Source organism: Chiloscyllium plagiosum, unplaced genomic scaffold (genome assembly GCF_037043375.1).
Source record: "Chiloscyllium plagiosum isolate Xiang-an unplaced genomic scaffold, Cpla_swu_hap1 HiC_scaffold_37, whole genome shotgun sequence".
NCBI classification, from domain to species: Eukaryota; Metazoa; Chordata; class Chondrichthyes; order Orectolobiformes; family Hemiscylliidae; genus Chiloscyllium; species Chiloscyllium plagiosum.
In genome coordinates, this window is record NW_028270175.1 from 19,310,049 (window position 1) to 19,325,420 (window position 15,372).

The 15,372-nt window shown below is 39.8% G+C and overlaps 1 protein-coding gene across 2 annotated transcripts in view; it reads right to left on the reverse strand.

Annotated features, from left to right (window-relative positions):
• Positions 1-15,372, reverse strand: part of kcnab2a (potassium voltage-gated channel subfamily A regulatory beta subunit 2a) — a 281,823-nt gene that overhangs the window by 245,731 nt on the left and 20,720 nt on the right. Inside the window, exon 1 of one of the 2 annotated variants that reach the window (XM_043675967.2) lies at positions 8,749-8,810. The exons of the other annotated variant lie outside the window; for it this stretch is intronic. The gene's annotated coding sequence lies outside the window, so the exon portion shown is untranslated. Of the gene's footprint in view, positions 1-8,748; positions 8,811-15,372 lie in introns of those variants that run through there. 2 annotated transcript variants of the gene reach the window in all.

Genomic DNA, 15,372 nt, shown 5'->3' on the forward strand with positions numbered 1-15,372 from the left:
TCATCCACAATCAATTTGGCTGGATATCGAGGCTTCCTAAGCAAAATGCCTCCTCATCAATCTATTATTTATGGATAAGATGAGAATTATCATGGATTATTGTAGAAACCCGATTGTCCTAAACACAATCAAAGCTTGGAGGATGATACGACAAGTCAGGGTAATATACAAAAAACCTTCTCCTTTATTCCTATAGTGGGAGCGTTGGGATTTCAGCCAGGCTTGACAGACGCTGAATTTAAAATTTGGGAGTCCAGAGGAATCTCCTGCTTGGGAGATCTGTTCAATGGGGAGGTCATGATGTCCTTCGAACAGTTGCGCCAGAATTTCGGGTTGTCTAGCAAGCATCTCTTTCGATATTTTCAAGTACGAGACTTCGTACAAAAAAAGATCATATTGATGACTAATCCTTACAAATCAGATATGGAAAGGAGTGTGCTTCGGCCAATGGGTGCAGCCTCAGTCAGTATTCTCTATTACTCGCTAAGTAGTAAGGTATCGAAGGACATGGAATGGCTATATAAAAACTGGACTCAAGAATTAGGGATGGAAATCTCAGAGATGTGGGAAGATATCTAGGAAAATGCCAGGAAGATCTCTACCTGTAAGAGGACTCAACCTATGGGATGAGCTGCCAGAGGAAGTGGAGGAGGTTGGTACAATTGAAACATTTAAAAGGCATTTGGATGGGTATATGAATAGGAAGGGTTTGGAGGGATATGGACTGGGTGCTGGCAGGTGGGATTAGATTGGGTTGGGATATCTGGGCGGCAAGGACAGGTTGGACTGAAGGGTCTGTTTCCATACTGCATATCTCTATGACTCTATTCAATTGAAGATACTTCATAGGGCTCATATAGCATCACAGCGGCTTGCAAAGTTTAAGGCAGGAGCGTCCCCAATGTGCCCTAAACGTAAAATAGAAGTTGGTATTCTCACTCATTGTTTGCGGACACGCCATAAGATTCATAGATACTGGGACACTAGCGAATGCCTAGGCAAAGATTTTGGGAACAGAGATTGGATTGGACCCGGTGTCTCTCATTTTGGGCTTTCCAAATCTTCCTTCTCTAGATGTATATGGGAAGAAACTATTTACTATCCTCTTCTTTTGTGAGAGGAAAAACATTTTAGCAAGCTGGGTATCGGAAAGTCCCCCAGGACTTACAAATTGGCATAGGATAGTTACGGAACATATTCCCCTGGACTTCCTTACAAATATGGTGCACCAAAAAACTGAACTGTTTTATAGAACATGGCGGCCCTTCTTGAACAACACTGATGCAGATGTATCAGCCATACTGTCTAGGGCCTTTGTTTAGTCATGGGGGTGATGCTTGTCGGTTCAGGGGCCCCTGGGAGGAGGAATCCCGTATAAATACAGGTCTTGTTATGATTTGATATAATTTTATTTTGAATGCTTATTTTTTAATTTATTTGTTGTTGTTAGTTATGTACTATACTGTAGTCTTTTTTTTAAATATATAGAGTCTTTTTTCTTATATCTTACTTTGTGTTTTGGTAGTCTGTAGAGCAGATTAGTAATTAGTTTTCTTAATTTATATCATTTGTTATTATAATGTAAAGTGGCTACACTATTTTGTATTAGTTTTGTAATTTTGTTTAAAAAAACCCCAAAAACCTTTTCTTTTCAGCAAAAATTTATTTTAAGAAAAGTTGTCCAATTGATTGCTTCTATTGCTATCAGATGATGGCAGTATTAAATTTATTCAAATAGCAATTTTATGGTAGAAAAAAGCTTCATAGAAGTGTATTCAGACAGAAATTTAATAATGAGCCAAAACATGCAGATAATTGATGAATGATTTAAAACCTTATTCAAAGAGTTAAGTTTTAAACATTATTTTTGGAAGCAAAGTTGTAGAGGAGTCCTAAGTGTGGGGTGATTGGAGACAGAAATGCAGAGGGGACAAGAAATAGAGCAATAGAGGTATCATATACATGGAGAAGTAATAAATACGGAGAGATAGACGATGAAGGTGTTCACATTTGAAAATTTTAATTTAGAGGCACTGGGGGACTAGGTCAATGAGCACAAAGTCAAGAGTGAGTAGGATTTTTGAATGACAGTGGATTTTAAGATAATGTTTATCAAATGGATGATCAAAGGCAGGCCAGGAGAGCAATATAATAAAATATAAATCTAAAACAAATAAGGGCTTTGGCAGCAATAGATGAAGGCAGGATTGGAGATGGACCCTACTAAGAAAGTTGAAAGACTTTATGATGGAATGAATATAGGGTTAGAATCTGAGCATTGTGAAGAGTCAACTCCAACCGAAACCAGAAATCATGGAGGAGAATGGAATCGTGAGAAGGGTATAGCATTTGTGAGGAGGGGTCAGAGACAATGTTTTCAATCTTCTCAATGCACTTACTTGAAGAAAGAAATTGCTCTTCATCCAAAACAGAATGTTGGACAAACAGATTAATAAAATGAGGACAGTGAAGGGGACCAATAGGTACTGGAAATGTAGAACAGAGTATCAAAATATATGTGGAGCCTAACACAAAATCTGAGGATATCAATGAGATGATCAAAGGCAGGCCAGGAAAGCAATATAATAAAATATAAATCTAAAACAAATAATGTGAATGAACTGCAGTGTTGAGAGGGAAATAAGGGTAAACAAGGATAGATTCTTGGGGACTCCAAAGATAATGGTACAGGGTGGGTGATGCAATTGCTCAATGGTGCTGAATGAAAACAGACATATTAAGTCATATTCAACTGAACAACAAGGCAGCTTTAAGGCATTAGAAGAGGATGGTGTGATCAAAAAGTTGAAGAGATGCCAAGAAGGACAAGTGTGGAATAATGCATTGCTATTACAATTGCAATCACAGAAGAGGTTATTTATGACCTTGAATAGTGTTGATTCAGCAACATGGTAGGTCAGAAACCAGAAGTACAGATTCAAACATAGAGCTATGGGAAACAGTTTTGCAATTCAGGGGCTGACAGAAAACATACTCAAGAATTTAAAGGAAGTTCAAGCTTGGGCATAAAAGACAAGAGAAAAGCTAAAATGGGATAGTGGGATTCTATTCCACTCCCATCCCTCCCAAACTGATAAGAAAAACAAACTTGTCAAACATCACTTATTATTATCCTGCTTGATAAAGAATTGCATGTTTGTATTCTGGTAGAATTTATATACCACTTTGAAAAATAGTGTTCAGTTTATACTTTTATTGCATTTGGTTTCAACAATTTAGACATTGTTTAATAATTAAGTTATTTACAATTTCATCATATTCAGTAAATATCACACTTATTGTAAAGTAACAAACTGACAAGATCCCTGACAATGGAAATCAAAGAGGAGACATTTTGAGTCATATTCATTTTCAGGAACAGCAAGATAAAAACAAACGAGATCTTTAAACTTCTGAACCATTCTAAATGTTTTTGTTTACATTTTTTATACTTGTGGTATTTTTCATTTCTCCTCATCCCTCCCAAAGACACTGATTTCTACAACTCTGAGCAAACCAAGAGCTTATCCCAGGACATTTTCTGCTGCCACCTCTTTTGAAACCCCACAATATAGGGTGTCAGAGACAGATCTGCCAGCTTTCAATCTGTTAATATTAAGAGCTAGTACTGTAGAAATTAAATTCTTCAATTGCATTAGATGCTTGTTTCCCCATTATTTTGAGAGTTTTGTCTTCCACCATAAAAACCACGTACAAGGTATTTATTTAACATGTTACTTAGAACTAGAGGGCATAGGTATAGGGTGAGAGGGAAAAGATATAAAAGGGACTGATGGGGCAGCTTTTTCATGCAGAGGGTGGTGCGTGTATGGAATGAGCTGCCAGAGGATGTGGTGGAGGCTGGTACAATTGCAACATTTAAAAGGCATCTGGGTGGGTATATGAATAGGAAGGGTGTAGAGGGATGTGGGCCATGTGCTGGCAAATGGGTCTATGTTAGGTTGGGGTATCTGGTCGGCATGGACGAGTTGGACCGAAGGGTCTGTTTCCATGCTGTACATCTCTATGACTCCATCCTGCCTCACCTATTAAACGTCTCACATTTACTTTCCTATTCTCCTCTAATTCTTTCTGAAGCTCTTAAAATATTAGAATAAACTAGCAAGTAGTAAAAAAAAAAGCAAATTCTATTTTCTCCATCACATTTTTGATAACCCTTTGCCTGGTATCTAAAACTTCCAATCTTCAGACTTACTAATGTTATCGAGGGTATTACAAAACACAATTTAGACAATTCTTAAGCGATAGGCAGACCTTTCTCATAAAGCTCTATTTCACAACATAATATATATTTGTTGATGAATATGAACTAATTAACGCTTGCTACTGCCTAAGTTCCAAACAACAGCCATTTGGCCCTCATACCTATGTTAGTCGGCTTTACGTCTAACATTGCACTTTCGGGACTTGTGTACATTATTGCTTAAAAATGTGTTGCTGGAAAAGCGCAGCAGGTCAGGCAGCATCAAAGGAATAGGAGATTCGACGTTTCGGGCATAAGCCTGAAGAAGTGCTTATGCCCGAAACGTCGATTCTCCTATTCCTTTGATGCTGCCTGACCTGCTGCGCTTTTCCAGCAACACATTTTTAAGCTCTGGTCTCCAGCATCTGCAGTCCTCACTTTCTCCTTGTGTACATTATTCTCAAACTCAATGTATTATTTTCACCCTTCTCTAGGGGACCCATTCCTAGGAGATTACTAACACTCAATGCCCAAGACTAGATCTAAAATAGTCTCTTCCCTGGTTTGTTCCACAACATGTTGTTCTAAGAAACTGGCTCAAATTAATTCCATGAATTTATGTCCCTAACTACCTAAGTTGATTTGCTTTGTCCAATCCATAAGAGTATTAAAGTCCTCTATGGTAATTTAACTGCCTTTGCTATAAGCTCCTTTTATTTCTCGATTAATACCCTGTCCACCAATATAGCTATTATCAGGAAGCATAAAGACTACTCACATAAGTACTTTTCCCCCTTGTTATTTCTTATCTCTACTCACACTGATTCCACTTGCAAACGTCCTCTCTCACTACTGTCCTCAAGTCATCCTTTATCAAAGCTAAACTCCTCCTCCTTTTCAATTTTATCCATCTTTTCCAAATGTCACATACCCTAGAATATTTCTTTACTATCCCGGTCTCCACACAAACTCCTTTGTAATAGCTATTAGTTCAAACCCTTTGGTTCTATTTGTGCCAACAATTCATCTCTTTTGTTAGAAATGCTTTGAGCAGTAAAAGTGCCTTTAATTTGAACTTTTACAGATTTTCTCCAATTTTATTCACTAAGAAGTATTACCATTAAGTTTGTTGCCCCTTCTTAGCTACACTTTACTCTACAGCCTTGATTTTTTTCATTAGATTCATCAATTTCACTGAGCTGAGCACTTATCACATTCTTTAAACCCCGATATCCAGCTCTAGTTCTTCAATTCACCAGGACACTAGTCCCAGCCTGATATAAATGGAACTCTTCCCAACGAAGTGTCACTTCACCTGACAAAGGAGCAGCACTCCGGAAGCTTGTGATTTTAAATAAATCTGCTGGACTATAAACTGGTGTCACGTGACTTTTAACTCTGGACAATTCAAGAAACAAACTAGGAAATTAAGAGGAAATATTGCAATGGTGGACATTCATTTTTATAGCCACATTTGAATTGCCTCGAGTAACAGGTGGCTAGAACCAAACACCTGCTTAAAAAGTTAAATGTCAAGGCTTTTCCAGCATTGTGCTCAAGGTTGCCTTACTTCCTTGATTTGCAATCACAATTCTGTGCACGACTGATAACTAGAGCTGCACCGTTCTAACCTGTGGGTATTGAGTGACTCCTGGATCAGGGTGTCCAGGTGACTATCCTCTTCCCTGATACCATGTAAAGTCTGCACCTTGGACTCCAGTTCAAGGTATTTCCTAATCAAACTGTGTTAGAGATGTTAAGACACACCGCTGGAGCGGCTGTGACTTGAACCTGGGCATCTTGGTCCATGGGTAGAGACACTACAACTTCACAAGAGGTCTTCAGACTCCAGTTCATTTTTTTTTTCATATCTAGAATTTGTCTTACACAAAACTGGATGCTTTGCTTTTCCAACACCTGATCACCCCAGAACAGACTTCAATTCATTTTTTTCTACCACTGTGCCACAAGATGGTCCACAATCTGCTTTATATATTTTTTAGCTTGTTTTTCTAATCCACCCATTCAGCGATGTTATTACACACATCTGGAGCAGGTGGAATTTGAAAGGAGGCCTTTTGGTCCAATGATAGGGGCATTACCATAGTGGCACAAAAGGGTCTGTGATCTGCTTTATTTTTATTAACCTATTTTTCTAATCAACTTGTTCAGAGATGTTATTACACACCTCTGGACCAGGTGGGATTTTAACTTGGGTCTCCTGGCTCAGGAGTAGGGACATTACCACTGCACCACAACAGCCCTCCAGACTCATTTTCATATCCAGAATTGCTCTCACATACAAATGATTGCTTTGCTTTTCCATCACCAAAACACCCATAGATACGGACTCTAGTTCAACAACTCAGACTAAATTTCCTTCAGCTGCAGGTATGGTTCTCTAGGATCACAATATTCTCTACAATCTTCCAAACGCTGCAGCTGCAAGACACCATCTGCACCACATCCGTTTTGCTTAATTAAAGTTTACGTATTTACATCAACTCAGATTATAGGTCTTAGATCAAGTAATTAGCTAAAAAAACTAATTTAAGTTCTAAACAAAAACAGAAATTGCTGGAAAAACTCAGCAGGGATGGCAGCATCTGTGGAGAGAAAGTTCTGAAGACCCAAAACTCTGCTTTCTTTCCTGAGTTTTTCTAGTAATTCCTGTTTTTGTTTCTGATTTTCAGCATCTGCAGATCTGTAGATTTTTTTGTTTAAATTATACATAGATTACAGTAAGTGAAATAATTACCTGTAAAACTGACTAACAGAAGCATTAGGAGAAAAAGGCAGCACTTCCTACCCCCTCTGCATCAGATTTCCAACTTCTTCATTCTGTTTAGGATGTAATGTGTATATGATTGCTCTGTCACGAACAACTATCTTCTTGAGGTGGGGAAAGGAGAATGTGGGGTCTCTTTAGGATGTTAGTATTTCCAAAATGACATGTGGAAGAAAACTGGGGAAGTGTACATTTCAAATAATATCTTAAAGAATTCACTTGGTCTGTTAAAATATTATTCAAAATGATTTTAATAGGGAATTAGAGGTTCAATGCCTAAGGTAATTGAATTAATCCAGCATGGTTTAAGTGATTATACAAGAACTTAGTTAATCCTTTCCTGCTACCATCAGGTATATGGATTCAAAGCAAACAGCAATAGAAGATGTAAAATGAAACAGAAAACATTTGGTACATAAAGATTATTTTCATCAACATAAACCAAATCTATGCCAAACACTGCTCACAATAAAAGAGTCTTGCAAAATCCCATGGTATCAATCGTTCAACTGATCAATCTTTGTCCATGTATATTCAAGGACTCAAGTCCAATTTCTTCAATCCAACAATTGATCGTGCTGCAATATTTCCATACCTTAAATTAATAATAATCCTTTATCTCAAAATGCATTAGTACTGAAAGTCAATTACTGAAAGTCATCTACATAAATTATTTCTTAAAATATTTTCTTCTTGAAAAAAATAGGTTTCCGTACTGAAGCACTTTCCTGAAAATATCTTATCCAACTGGCTCAGTGGTTTGCACTGCTGCCTCACAGCACCAGGGCCCAGGTTCGATTTCCGCCTCAGGCGACTGTGTGTGTAGAGTTTGCACGTTCTCCCCATGTCTGCATGGGTTTCCTCCGGGTGCTCTGGTTTCTTCCCACAGTCCAAACATATGCAGGTCAGGTGAATTGGCCATGCTAAGTTGCCCATAGTGTTAGATGCATTAGTCAGAGGGAAATGGGTCTGGTTGTGTTACTCTTTGGAGGGTCGGTGTGGACTGGTTGGGCCGAAGGGCCTGTTTCGACACTGTAGGGAATCTAATCTAATCATGTGAACAGTGACACTTGGTAGGCTATCCAATTGTGCCGAGCATGTCAAATCGAATATAATTCAATACCCACTTACTGAATCAGTAGAGCAATTTTTCTTTCCTTTTTGGAAACAGAAGCACCATCTGAAGGATTGCTTGACATGATTCTCTTGCACCATCCTACCAGATAGGGCTGTATAGGCAACCAGCTCCATGTGATACTCCATAATTAATCATCAAAAATCTATAGAAATATAGTCTAGTGCATCAGTACTTTACACTTCATCTGCATCTCTCAACACTGAAGCTTGTTTCATATGCACTGTAACTGTTCTATATATTATGTAATGAGTAATGTTGAAGTGTCAAACTCAATTTTAAAAATCTAATACGTATGAGAAACCTATTGTTTTTGAAAAATTGTGCGGCCGAAGTGTACAACACAAATGGCTTGGCATGGAAACCTAAAGAGACAAACAGCAATTACTCTCCTCCCTGGGTAGACTTGCACCAAAGTTGCATGCTCAAGACCAAACTTTCAAATAGGCACATCAGTAGTACTGTACTATATGTTTTCAACCTTCTACCAAAATAACCTCGAAGGCTTATTTCAAACATTAATACCGCTGCAATAGACCTTCACAGCAAATCATATTTAAACTGATGTGCTTTCATATTCTTCTGCCACACTCTTCATTCCAGACTGTAAATTTATCCTACCAATGACAAAGCAAACAGTGCTCCAGCTTGGCATCATAGAATATTTTCTCCCCCACGAGACACTTGAAAGACAAAAATGTACAATTTCATTTATATTTTTGATTATTGGAACAAGCGCAATGCAACAAATCTAACTTTCACATTTACAGGTGATTGAAAGTCTAGTTACAAAACTATTATTCCTGAAGACAAGACCTATGTACAGAGAGAAATACTAATTCAATAAACTGAATGCAACACTTACTGTGCTGCGAGTTTATCTTGCTGAGCTCTCAAAATGCTGATGCTACCTTCCTTACCATGCACAGTACTATTCCTAAAATAAAACTGATATTATTTCTTCAATTACTAAAATATAATAATTGACTCTTCCACCTGTACATCCAGTATTCTCAGTGCTTAATGATCCAGATGTACTACAAATATCTCTCATTAAATCCTGTTTTGTGCTGAGTATCACAACATGAAGCTTGGGTTTGAGAGGAAGGATCAAACCAGGTTCCCTACCCCTAATGTGTATTTACTGGCTTTTGCTGAAAAGTGCCAGTAATGATTCCAATGCTCCCTTTAATCCAGATTATTGTTTTTGCTTAACTCACTTTCTAAGCTTACACATGAAGGATGCCTGTTTGGACCAGACAGGAGAGAATAAATGTGCAGTATCTCCAAGGGAAGAAAGTGATGGGATACTACGTAATTAAAAATAACTGGGCATTCCTCATGAGACAAGATATTTATCCAGCAAGTAACCGAGTGTGCAGATCTGAAATGTTTTCCAATCTTTGCTGAGGATGCTAGTCACTTTCTCAGTTATAGGTAACAAAACGCAATCTCACCAAAAACGTACCCAATCATCCTCTGCAAGTCACATACCACCCTAATCTGGAACTATATTGCCGTTCCCCCACTGTCAACAAAGTACTGGAAGTCTCTTAAGTGCCTAGGGGTATAATGACACTTGAGGGACCACTCCAGAGCAGCGTGGAGCTCATGAAGAACTTAGCAAGTTTTGAGAAGACTGATTTAAGGACTGATGGGCAGCTCTTGACCTTGATCAATTAAGTATGTTTTTCATTTATCCAGATATCAAGCAAACTTCCAAAAACAAAAAATTCAACAACAGAAATTACATTTGAGGGAGGTAGGGCTACTGATGCTATTGGACTAGTAATTCAGAGGCCCAGTCTAATGCTCTGGGGACTTGGCTGCAAATCCCACCACAGAGGATAATAGAATTTAAATTCAATGAATAAAGCTGATACATTACATACACATATCATTACCAGTGCCATCAAATTACCACCAACTGACAAAATCCATCTAGTTCACTAACTGCCTTTCCTGGTCTGGCCTGCATGTGACTTCAGATCCACAGCAAAACCTCATTCTTAATGCGCTCTAAAATAGGCCTCAGTTCAAGAACAACTAAGGATAGGCAACAAATGCTGGCCTAGCCAGCAACTATCACTTTCCGTGGATAAATATAAAAAAGGTTTTAATTTCCATTTTTTTTTCATCTTGCATCTTATTTTTACAAATATATCCATGCCCACCTTGGCCTTGTTTCTCATTATCAATAGCATTTGATTGACAGCATTTTGGCTCTCAAAACATTAGAAACAAGAACACTGCTTGAAAATCTCAACAGTCTGGCAACATCAGAGGAGAGAAATCAGATAACATTTTGGGTCCAGTGACAACTCTTCAGAATTGATGCAGAACTTAAACGTTAAATTAAGTTTCAAAAATGACTGATCTTGAAAAGTTTGCAGACCTCTGGTCTGGGCTCACAAATCTAAAACAGCCATTTGAGAAAGTAGAAACTGTGTGGCTTTAATGTAGAAGTTATCAGCCAGTTTAGTAGATAGAGATGGTGAGAAAATAATTAAAATTGTTGCATTCAAAACAAAGTTACAAAATTTACCAGGAAAGCAAAATGAGGCAGCAAAGCGATAGAGAAAAGTACATTTCAAGTACATACCCATGATCCTTATTGCTAAATTACAAATTTCCGTTACATAAGTGATGAAACACAAAGTACAGATAGGGAATGAAAAACAGAGACCAAAATTGCCTTAATGCATCTCTTAAGTATTAATCAAATGGCAAGAGAGTTGCTGTATTTGTAGTAAGAACATCCAATGTTTTTGAACTTCCAAATGCCAACTGGGTCAGTTACACAAGATTTTGACAATAAAAGGTTTCTGTTCAGTAAGGTGTTAACCTTTCTTGCCAGTTCAAAAGTCCAATTCCATTACTGTATTGAATCCTATTAATAACAAAATAACAAAAACCTCAGCAAACAGGTCTAATAAAACTGCATACGGTTGACCTTGCATCAGGAGTTATGCAAGTCAAGATATAACACAAAAATAACAATTTTACATGCACTCACACCAGTGGAGCTACTCAATTGGAAGCCGAAAAGTGCATACATTTCAGTTTCAGCTACTATAACCAGCATTTTTAATAAGTTTTTTTATACTTACCCACACAGTTAAGAACTTCTGCTACTATGGTTGGGTTAGTCAGTCATTTTTGGCACAGTAGTAATATAATATTCAATTAATTATTCAAATAGAAAATGAGATACACTTAACTTGGATAGTCCAACATAAAGCCTGTGGGCCAGAATTAGTCTGCCATGTATCTCTACCCAGCTCAGACATCCACAAAATGCAAGTGCAAGTAGAAAAAAATTCTGCAAGGAGATGCTCCTTCAATCACTAGTAATTTCCAGCACTGTAGGAGAGAGAAATTCAGTGACTGTAGGAGCAGCAAGCAGTGCAGGCAAGATTGGCTTTATTCAATGAAGGCAGAAACACTGGAGCAGAGACAGTGAATCTGCTAGGGACTGGTGAGATTTCAAGTTAGAGGTTTCATGTTCCTGGGTAGGTCAGGGAAAAAGAGGTGTTTTGCAGCCATTGGGCTGGTGTGGTGGAGAGACAAGGCTGGCACATAGGTGACTGCAGTCATGATGAGGAAGCAGAACACTGTGCCTATGGTGGCACGGGAAGACTTGAGACAGAGGTAGCAGGATCACAAGGAACAGCAAATCTAAGAATTAGCATACGAGAGGGAGCAAAATGTGAGAGAGAATGGGTATGAACTCACGCAGCTTCAAATCTCCATCCACACTGTACTGGGAGAGAAAGACCCAGGACAAAAGGCATCTGCTCCACTCCACTACTCTATGATTTCTGCCAAGCCATTGTTAAGCCAACACCATACTTTACCACTGTTCTCTTCCTGTTCCCTGATAACCAGGGCTCAGGGTTAAATCTATTCCTCTCTAGCTCTGCTTCTATGCAGAAAGAAATAAAAACTTAGCTAACTCTGTACTTTTTAAATAATCATTTTTATTAACTATGCTTAAATTATCAATTTATTGCTTTGACATTAATTTTTCTTTTTTTTCCCCATATCACAACTTTTATTTTGAAATTCATGCTCAATATTGTGCCAAACTTTATCTTTCCAAAACATTTCATTGCAAGTTAAATATGGCCCATGATGCAAAGAGGTGGACAAAGTGTAATCTTTGAGCGGCATTAAACTTGTTTTTTTTGTGACAATAAGGAATCATCTTTCTTTAAATTATGTTTCACTTCATCCACAATCAGAATTGTGGATCAGAATCCTGGAACTCTCTCGCAAACAGCTCTGTGGGTGTACCTGCACCAGACGGATTGCAGCTATTGGTATGCAGTAATTGGTAACAAATACTGGCACTGCCAACAAAGCTCACGTCCCACGCAAGAGTCTTTGAAAACCACCCATTTCTATGTCTGTTGTATAAGCCAGTCTAAGATTGCGAAGTGTCAGAGCAACTGCAAACAAGCACTTGCTTTTTTGTTTCACTTATTCCATAGCGAAAATCAAGAATTCAATCTGTGAAAGGCTTTTAATACAAATTCACTACATAGTAATTTAGCATCTCAATAAACCGCACCATCATGTTCCCCAGTTTGTTGAAAACGTTACATAATCCAGTATTCTGGGTCATACAATTATCATATTTTTCAATCTTGGCTGTAATCACTTAGTTACTTCTGGTAATTCTACAACGTCTTGCATTATATAGCAACATGGCTCAAGGTGCATAAAAAGAGCATTTAATTAAAAACATACTACCAATCCACAGAAGGACAGATGACCAAAAGCTTTAAGAAACACCTTAGAAGATGACAAAATGGGGGAGAAAGGGTGGTGACATTGAGGAAGGCAGTTCCAGCGGTGAGGGCCAAGGCAGATGAAAATATGGTCGAGCAATTGAAATTAGGGATGTACAAGATGCCAGAACTGAAGGAGCACATAAATCTCAAAGGCTCTAAGGGCTTAAGGAGATTGCAGACATAAGATGAGGCAGGGCCTTGAAGGAACTTTAAAATGATGAGAATTTTAAAAATTAGACTATTGTCAGAGTGGAAATTAGCACAGGTCACAAGATAGGGGTGATGGATGAATCAAGCTTCATGAACATTAATGGGAATAGAGTTTAATGGGATCAGCATAATGGAAGTCTGGCTAAAAGGACTGCATGTAGTTGTTGGTTAGGAAAGTCTACACTATTTGTACAACCCTAATTTAGCTTGTAATTGAAATCAACAGCTTAAATTCCGTAGCTACCAGCCTTGAATATTTTCTAATCAACCTGGTTAGAGATATTATTCGACACCTCTGAAGCATGTCTCAGGCTTCCTTGCTTGCAAATATATTTCCACTGTGTCATAATAGCCTTTAGCTATGAGCCTTAAGCTAATTTTTCTTTTTGTTTTCAAAACTAGTAACCCCCACCAGTAAAATATCCTTGCAGCCAATTTAATATTTAAAAACGAAGCCCACTATGAACAATGCAAACCATCAAAACCTGTGGGCTGGTAGAGAGAGTAGGAAGGAACTACATCAAAACAGAGCTGGAAGGAGAGATAAAGCACTGTACCCCACACAGTGCCCACCTCTCTCTAAAGGCATCAATTGCATTGACGGACACTGGATGTTCCTTTTCCAGGGATATTGTGTATGAACATAACCAAACAGGGGCTGATAGTCAGCAGATATGATCCCCCTCCACAGTCCACTGCCTGGACCTGTTTTAGCTGCTTGACCAAACCCAGGAAGAGACCCACAAGGATATCCTCCGATCTGCCCACATCCCTTTTCACTGAATGTCCGAAAGATCAGGAGCATGGGGCTGAAGGGCAACCAAATGCAAAGAAGATTTTTCAAATTACTCAAAAGGGAGTGCAAACACGGATATAAACATGGTCCACAAAGATTTTTCTTCTAAAAGGTTGCAGTGAAAGAGCGAGGTAAAAACAATGACTGCAGATGCTGGAAACCAGATTCTGGATCAGTGGTGCTGGAAGAGCACAGCAATTCAGGCAGCATCCGAGGACAGGCAAAATCGACGTTTCGGGCAAAAGCCCTTCATCAGGAATAAAGGCAGCGGGCCTGAAGCGTGGAGAGATAAGCTAGAGGAGGGTGGGGGTGGGGAGAGAGTGGCATAGAGTACAATAGGTCAGTGGGGAAGGAGATGAAGGTGATAGGTCAGGGAGGAGAGGGTGGAGTAGATAGGTGGAAAAGGAGCTGGGCAGGTCGGACAAGTCCGGACAGGTCAGGGGATCGAGTTTCTGGAGGTTAGAAGCTAGGATGAGGTGGGGGAAGGGGAAATGAGGAAACTATTGAAATCCACATTGATGCCCTGGGGTTGAAGTGTTCCGAGGCGGAAGATGAGGCGTTCTTCCTCCAGGCGTCTGGTGGTGAGGGAGCGGCGGTGGAGGAGGCCCAGCACCTCCATATCCTCGGCAGAGTGGGAGGGGGAGTTGAAATGTTGAGCCACTGGGCGATGTGGTTGATTGGTGCGGGTGTCTCGGAGATGTTCCCTAAAGCGCTCTACTAGGAGGCGTCCAGTCTCCCCAATGTAGAGGAGACCGCATCGGGAGCAACGGATACAATAGATGATATTAGTGGATGTGCAGGTAAAACTTTGATGGATGTGGAAAGCTCCTTTGGGGCCTTGGATAGAGGTGAGGGAGGAGGTGTGGGCGCAGGTTTTACAGTTCCTGCGGTGGCAGGGGAAAGTGCCAGGATGGGAGGGTGGGTCGTAGGGGGGCGTGGACCTGACCAGGTAGTCACGGAGGGAACGGGCTTTGCGGAAGGCGGAGAGAGGTGGGAAGGGAAATATATCCCTGGTGGTGGGGTCTGTTTGGAGGTGGCGGAAATGTCGGCGGATGATTTGGTTTATGCGAAGGTTGGTCGGGTGGAAGGTGAGCACCAGGGGCGTTCTGTCCTTGTTGCGGTTGGAGGGGTTGGGTCTGAGGGCGGAGGTGCGGGATGTGGATGAGATGCGTTGGAGGGCATCTTTAACCACGTGGGAAGGGAAATTGCGGTCTCTAAAGAAGGAGGCCATCTGGTGTGTTCTATGGTGGAACCGCTCCTCCTGGGAGCAGATACGGCGGAGGCGGAGGAATTGGGAATACGGGATGGCATTTTTGCAAGAGATAGGGTGGGAAGAGGTGTAATCCAGGTAGCTGTGGGAGTCAGTGGGTTTGTAGAAGATGTCAGTGTCAAGTCGGTCGTCACTGATGGAGATGGAGAGGTCCAGGAAGGGGAGGGAGGTGT